Genomic DNA, 8,328 nt, shown 5'->3' on the forward strand with positions numbered 1-8,328 from the left:
GAGAACAAGCGGACCAATCGTGCCCCCCGCTCAAGGTGTCTAGCGATATCGTCGCTAATGATCCGAGGATGGTGCCCGGTTATAGCAATCTTGGAGATTACCCGCCCGACGATGTACATTATGATTTCTTGGAGGTGGACGAACACAAATACCATTACAGGAAGCCTCTCGTCAAAGATGAAAAATCTCTAACAACGATGATGCGCAGATTCCATGATTGGTACATGAGAACCTGCAGAGAGTCTGGGGGGACGAATACTTTCTATCTGAGAGTTAAAGAGGAGCACGACCTCGTTGGAATTGATGTGTTGTCTGTTCCATTTGAGGAGTCCTTTCAGTTTTTCAATCAAAAGGCCCTCGATAAATTAACGGTCACTTGCTACTGTCTGTAAGTACTACTTCTGTCATTAAGTCTTTATATATAGCTCAGCTCTTTCATTGCATGTATTTATAATTACCCTCACTATATTATGCAGATTGAAGATCATCGAGTGTAGAAAAGCAGAAATGTATGATATTGGGTTCATTAACCCAAATCTCATAGATGAATTTCAGGTTAAAAATAGCACCAATGATGCCGATGCCAACTTGCTCAAATCATTGATAATAATCAAAACAAAGATGAAATACTCTTTCCTTACAACTTCAAGTGAGTGTTACTGTCTTGTGCATATTCGGTTTCCCTTATTACTCGAGCGAGGTTATAGTAATGTAATTGATGAGTTATGCATGCGTGCGCAGCTTCCACTATATTCTCCTGGAGATTAAGCTTGCGCAGGGACTAGTAACCGTCTTAGACTCGAGACGAAAAGATCCCGAGACCTATGCGGACATGACTAAAATTCTGAACAAGTAAGTTCAATCGATCATTATCGCACCATATCGGCAACTTTTTGTTCATTTCCTAATATCTCAAGTAATAATTATTTTCTTTGTCTAGCAGGGTTTAGAAAAAGTTCACTGCAGAAGCTCCGGGACTGCCGAAGGAGCTGCGATATACATACCCGAAAGTAAGTACTACTAGCTAGCTAGTTCCGCGCATCTCCCGTTGATTCTAGCTACTTTCATCAATGCCATTTATAATGCTTCATTATCAGTTTGATTGACCTCTATTTCTCGTAAAGTGCTTGTGGAAGGAATAAGGGAATGATTACTGTGGATACTACGTGTGCGAGTTCATCTACAACGCGACTTGCAAAGATAAGCGGGGCTACTCTAAAAGACAATATGAAGTGCGTAAGCAATAATATTCACAATTTCATTTTATTACACCAGCATTTCTGTTGAGTTTCATTCATATATATGTATTAACCCCCTTCTTCAAATTAGACGTGGCAGATGCGGAATGAACTCCTACCACAAGATCTCATGAAAGCAATTCAAGAGGAATTGGCGGGATTCTTTCTTGACCACGTCATCAATAAAGCCAGAGAATACCATGTTGATGTTGAGTTCATATATAATTAGGGGAGATTATATTTTAAGAGATCTTAATATTGTATATATGTATCCAGTAGCGTCGGATATGTCGGGGATATACCCCGCGGTATGACCCGGCCGGAGATATGGACTGGCTGGGATTGGATGTTTCATTGATGACCCGACAGACTATAAGCCAGCGGGAACAGTTAAGCAGGTTAAGCTGGCGGGAACAGTTAAGCATTGTAACCCGGCAGACACAGTCATGTAACCCGGCACATGTTAAGCCAGACGGTAAGCCAGGTGGTAAGCCAGATCGTAAGCCCGACGGTAAGCCAGATGGTAAGCCAGATGGTAAGCCAGATCGTAAGCCAGACGGTAAGCCAGATGGTAAGCCAGATGGTAAGTCAGATCGTAAGCTAGATTGTAAGAAGCCCAAGACGTTAAGAAGCCCATGGTGAGACGTCAAAATAAGGTTAAATCTTAAGTCCGAGTTGGACTCTACATGTAACCCGCCCCTTCAGCTTATATAAGGAGGGGCGGGGCACCCCAAGAGGGAGAAGGAACAAGAAACAATCTCTAGGGCTAGACACCGAGAGCTGGTTCCCGGCGACTCTCCCGCGATCATAATGAGACCTAGCCTCAAACAGCATGTAGGGTTGTTACCGGATGATGTTTCCCGGGGCCCGAAGCTATCTAAATCCTTGACTTGTGTTGCGTCTCTCGATTCCGCTCAACCCCTCTCAAGCTACCACATAGATGCGTTGGCCTCGCGACTAAGTCCTCAACACTAGGACATCTGCCGTGACAATTCCACGACAGTTGGTGCCCACCGTGGGGCTAGCGCATAGTGGTGTTGAGTTCTTGGAGGGATTTCTCCCATGGGTCGAGAAGTTTGCAATCTGCCGGATGAAGAAGAGCCGGTCGGAAAAGATCTGCGTCAGCTTTGAGTTCATCAGGCCGGATTCATAGTCTGTGAGATTTAAAGTTCAAGAAAATTAAGGTTGTGATCTGCTTGCTGCTGCAAGTCGCCAAGAAAGGAAGACACAACTCGACCAACACCATCGTCCTCTATGGCCTATTTCGCTCCGGCGGGTCAAGTCTCCATCGGTAAACCGCCGATACCAGTAGGTTATCAGTCAAGATTAAAGAAGTGTTCAGTTGTACCATCGCCACGGCTATACGTCGTTACGTCCTATAACCTGCCGAGAACAATCGCTTATCCAAGCCGCCGAGATCGTCAAGAGGTCAGTCTCGCCAAGACAAGGCGCCTCCTCACGTGATCTGTCAGGATTAGCAGTTTCCATCGACCGAAGCAGGCGTATCAGAGTAATCCTCATCCGAGTCGATTTAAAAAAAAAGGGGGCAACCCGCATGATGTGATTGAAGACAACAATCACGTGTCAGGCACAGCAGATGCTTGCGGCCTCGTCAGGTCTCGGATTGATCTAGTACAGGTTTGAAAAGCCTGATGGGTTTTGTAGCTCCTTCACGAGCTCCCCACTAGTATAAACAATATATATGGATTCTAAGGAAGGGTTCAAGATGAGTCGCCGGGCATGTGTAAGAGCCGCCTGCTGTTTCTTGGTTCACCGTCCCCGGCCGTCTCTACCACGGTGCCTCACTCCGTGCAGAGTCGCCGCGCTATTCCAAACCACTGGCGTTCGTCGGGCTATAACAGGCCTCGTTCGGCTGGCCTCTCCTCACTGGTGCGTCAAGCCGTCGGCCTCCACCGGCCGTGCCCAGAGCCGCCGTGTGGACCCATCCCCGCTACGAGTCACCAGCTACACGGCCTATTCAAGCCGCCGTCCTTCAGAAACGCCTTCACCATCACAAGCCACATCGGGTCACCGAGCCTCGATTCGTGTTCGGGCGCCTTGCATCCACCGTGCCCTGCCGCCTCGCTGTCGGAGTGAAGTTTGAGTCACCCGCCGCGTCACAGCTGATTCCCCGTCCGGCTCTGTCCTTTCAGCGTGACCGGCTCGGGCTGGTTCTACCGTGCCGCGCGATCCGCCAGCGCCGTTTTCTGTTGCGTTGTGTCGCCAGATCACCTCTGCGCGGAGCTGCCGTTGTGGCCGCCTCGTTCTGCTTCCCCAAGGCCTCCTCAAGCTGTTACTTAGGAGAGGCTTGCTACCTTCACCACGCGGCATGGCTGCGACCCGCCCATGCCAGGCCAGCTTCACCTTTTTGCTCTGAGCCGCTGCCGGATTAATCCCCTGCTTCATGCCGCTCGAGTTGCGACCTGCCCGCTGGTTCCACAATTTCGCCTCGCGAAGGGGACCATGACCCGGAGAGGAAAACAACCACGACCCAGAGACGATGGGATCGTGGGCATCAACTCGTTCCCCGCTGCTGCGTCTCGAGCAGCCCGAGCAACTACCCAGCCACCGCCGTTGTGGCCATGGATTCGACCCGGACCACCCGCACCAAGCCGGCCGGCCTCCTTTGCGGACCGCCTCCGCCGTCGTTTCACCGAGCGGCCGCGGCTCTCCTCACCGCGCCTCGCCGGTCCACTTCTCGTGGGCGCAGCCGTGCTGTAAGCCGCCAGTCGCTGAGCGCCTGCGAGTCGCCGCCGGCTCACGAGACGCCCGCGGCAGAGCCGCCGTCATCCGAGTCACCGTCGCCGTCGCCCGAGTCGCCCGCGGCAGAGCCGCCGTTGCTCGAGTCGCTGCCGGCTCACGAGTCGCCCGCAGCAGAGCAGCCGTCATCCGAGTCACCGTCGCCTGAGACGCCCGCGGCAGAGCCGCCGTCATCCAGTCACCGTCGCCGTCGCCCGAGTCACCCGCGGCAGAGCCGCCGTTGCCCGAGTCGCCGCCGGCTCACGAATCGCCCGCGGCAGAGCCGCTGTCGTCCGAGTCGCCGTCGCCGGCCCCTTCGGCGAAAAGATGGCCACGGGTCTGGATCCAGGTCGCGGACAGTCCCGCCTCGTTTCCAAGTCAACTCCGATGCCACCTCACAGTCGTCGTCTTCACAGCCATGAGCCGCCCGTTACTGCACTGTGGTCGAACTGCCATGGACTGTCTGCAACATAAACTCAAGCAGCTACTGCCTCCTGCCATGTCACTCGTCGCCGTTTCAAACCATTACGTTTGTTTTCTGAAGCTCGCTGGTTTTTGTTTCAGTCATAATTTTCGGCACTTGTATATTGCTTGATGCTGGAAAGACTAGTTTATCAATCTGCGTGGATATCCTGAGGATGAGGAAAACAAATAGAAGTCTGCTACACATGCACGTGAGGATAAAAGCAACAGTGGGGCAGAAGCAAAGTTCCATCAGTCACTCCTACCACTGTGATTTCACGATCAAGTAAGTTGCGGTCAAAAGAAGCTATATAAAGAGACCTCAATCATCCTGGGCATCTGAAGACAGGAGAATCAATATTATTGCTCCTCTCAACATGGCACGGTTTCCAAGGAACCAAATGAGGCGTGTTGGCAGATTTCACTCTCCAATCACTGTCTTTACTCACATCAGAGCAATTCTTCTATCACAAGCCAAAGCGGTGTTATGCATTATCCAGCACGGTCATCCAACAAAAAATACCAGGTGCTATTTTTCTTATGAATTTTATTAATACATGTTTTTATTCTTTGAAGAGAAATTGCTTTGGGTTCGTGGTATTTCTCTCGTAGGACCATTATTCATTACAAAGGAGTCGCAAAGGGGTGTGTGCCAAACATTATCTTTGCACTAGCATTTATCCATGCCGTGCTGCTCGATGAATATGTGTGCAAATCGCTGCCCCAGCTACATCAACATGACATGGTTGACTCGCCCGTCCGCACTGGCTCACACTGCCACGGATGGCTCACCCGTGATTGATTTCAGCTTCACCATGGTGATCATCAACTCTGCGGTGGATAATCACTAGCATGGCATATCAGGTGGAATCCATCCAGTGTATTTTATATTGTATATTATTTTCTGTAAAAGAGCAATTACTTTGGCTTGCAAGTTCTCCCATGCAGGACTCAAACCGGTCTATATCACGGTCAACTACGGAGAATCTTAAGCCAACTCCTTGAGTCGTCTTAAGACTCGGGGGCTACAATGGCATGACTCAGGAATTCCGAGTCATTGGAGGGAATGATAACCCGGTTCCGGAGGCTACTACCATATTGATGAAAATTTAAAGGCCGTCAGAAATTTGCCAGTTCAAAATAAAGATTCCGGTTTAAAATCCGGTTCAAGAGATATCTCTCTCCCGCAAAAGTTTTGAAGCTCTCAAATCCGGTTCAAACATCCGGCTCAAGGTAAATTTATATCTTACAAAGCTTTGAAGCTCTCAATATCCGGTTTACAAATTTCCGGTTCAAAAAGAAGTTGTCTCTCGCAAAGTTCGAGTTCTCAGGAAAAATTAAAGGGACCAAAGAGAGTCTGTTACAAAGCACAACTCAAATATAGATACCCTGCTTTAATGACCATTGGGAGCTGATCGTATTCGAATTTAGCTTAACCCTTTGGGTGTGATCCTGATCGTATTCGAATCAGAGTCGTTAAATATTCTCATGATCACTAGGGGGCTTCCTGTTCAAACATAGGTCGTATTCGAACCAAAGAGGACATAGCTGTCGGTACCCTCTTGATCGGCACACTGCCGAGCTCACTAGGGGGCTTCTTGATCGTATTCGAATCATAGCTCAACCCCTTTTTGGGAACCGACGTGGATCGTATTCGAATCAGCGTCGTTAAACAACTCTCAAGGTCATTTGGGGGCTTCCTGTTCAAACATAGGTCGTATTCGAACCAAAGAGAACATAGCTGTCGGTACCCTCTTGATCGGCACACTGCCGAGCTCACTAGGGGGCTTCTTGATCGTATTCGAATCATAGCTCAAACCCTTTTTGGGAACCGGCGTGGATCGTATTCGAATCAGCGTCGTTAAACAACTCTCAAGGTCATTTGGGGGCTTCCTGTTCAAACATAGGTCGTATTCGAACCAAAGAGAACATAGCTGTCGGTACCCTCTTGATCGGCAACGCCAAAGCCACTGGGGGCTATATGATCGTATTCGAATCTGAGGTTAACCCCTTTGGGACGGTTTTCTGATCGTATTCGAATCAGAAGCCTCAAAATTGTTGAAGTCTCTTTTTGCAAACAATTTTTGAGATTTTATTTGAAGCTCTTTTGAACACATCTAAAGTGTATATGAGTGGTTTCTATTTAAATCCGGCTTGATTTTGGATGATAAGTCACCGGCTTATGACAATCATCATCTATGTGGAAGCATTGGCTTCTAAGGATTGGGTTATCACCCTTACTGCACAGGTATCTTAAACCGGCAGTATGATTCAATATCACAGGAACTGGTTTTCCAAACCGGATTATACTATTATTCAAATCTTTAATAGCCAACATGGCTGGATTTCGATTATGGTTATCAATAGTCAATATTTTGATGGAGGTCTTCAAAGTCGCTTTAGTGCAATGATTATTATTTTATTAATGGACATGATTTATTTTCACAATGGAGGGAATAGTCCCGAGTCGCTGCAGGCTTACGACCCGGCACTTGGGGGCTACATTATTCAAATTGAGATCACATCAAATATGCAAGTCCCATGTCACTGCCAGCATGCACCATGGCACTTGGGGGCTAATGTAAAGTCATTTTTTGACCAACTTATTGAAGACCCGACTCATCCCATTGTAATGAGACGGCCCTTGGGGGCTACCAGTTGCTCATGTCAAAAATTCAAGGTACACAAGCCTCAGTTCATTATATTGAAAGGTCCACTACTCAGTTGGTAGAGTACAAAGCTCTTAACCTTATGGACGTGGGTTCAAGCCCCATGGTGGAGATTACATCATATGATGTTATTATTAATGAATTATATACAAAGTCCCAGCTCAGTATTATCTTACTGAGCCGGCCCTTGGGTGCTACACGTTGCTGCTCAAGTTTACATGATCATATTTACAAAGTCCCTGCTCATTATATCATATTGACCCGACACTTGGGGGCTACAAGTGATATGAATATAATGGAGTTCTACATCTTTAAGCCGGTTGAAGGTCACACGAGTATTTCAAGACCTATATTTTTAAAACATTGGGAGCTGAGTTAAATGAATTATTCTTCAGTCTTTCTCTGTGAGAAACCAACGTCAGCAAATTGATTATGAAGTTGGCTTATTGACCCGGATTTTCTAGAAGAAGGGAATACCAAGGAATTAAGGATGATCAGGTGCCGGCTTACAAGAGCTTTTTAACCCGGAGCATAATCTGTCAAAATTGTTCTTGTGTTGTTTTACACGATCAGTTTAACATGGATGAATCCAAATTAAACTGGGGGCTAATGTCGGGGATATACCCCGCGGTATGACCCGGCCGGAGATATGAACTGGCTGGGATTGGATGTTTCATTGATGACCCGACAGACTATAAGCCGGCGGGAACAGTTAAGCAGGTTAAGCTGGCGGGAACAGTTAAGCATTGTAACCCGGTAGACACAGTCATGTAACCCGGCACATGTTAAGCCAGGTGGTAAGCCAGATCGTAAGCCAGATGGTAAGCCAGATGGTAAGCCAGATCGTAAGCCAGACGGTAAGCCAGATGGTAAGTCAGATCGTAAGCTAGATTGTAAGAAGCCCAAGACGTTAAGAAGCCCATGGTGAGAAGCCCATGGTGAGACGTCAAAATAAGGTTAAATCTTAAGTCCGAGTTGGACTCTACATGTAACCCGCCCCTTCAGCTTATATAAGGAGGGGCGGGGCACCCCAAGAGGGAGAAGGAACAAGAAACAATCTCTAGGGCTAGACACTGAGAGCCGGTTCCCGGTGACTCTCCCGTGATCATAATGAGACCTAGCCTCAAACAGCATGTAGGGTTGTTACCGGATGATGTTTCCCGGGGCCCGAAGCTGTCTAAATCCTTGTCTTGTGTTGCGTCTCTCGATTCCGCTCAACC

This window comes from Aegilops tauschii, chromosome 3 (genome assembly GCF_002575655.3).
Source record: "Aegilops tauschii subsp. strangulata cultivar AL8/78 chromosome 3, Aet v6.0, whole genome shotgun sequence".
Lineage (NCBI taxonomy): Eukaryota > Viridiplantae > Streptophyta > Magnoliopsida > Poales > Poaceae > Aegilops > Aegilops tauschii.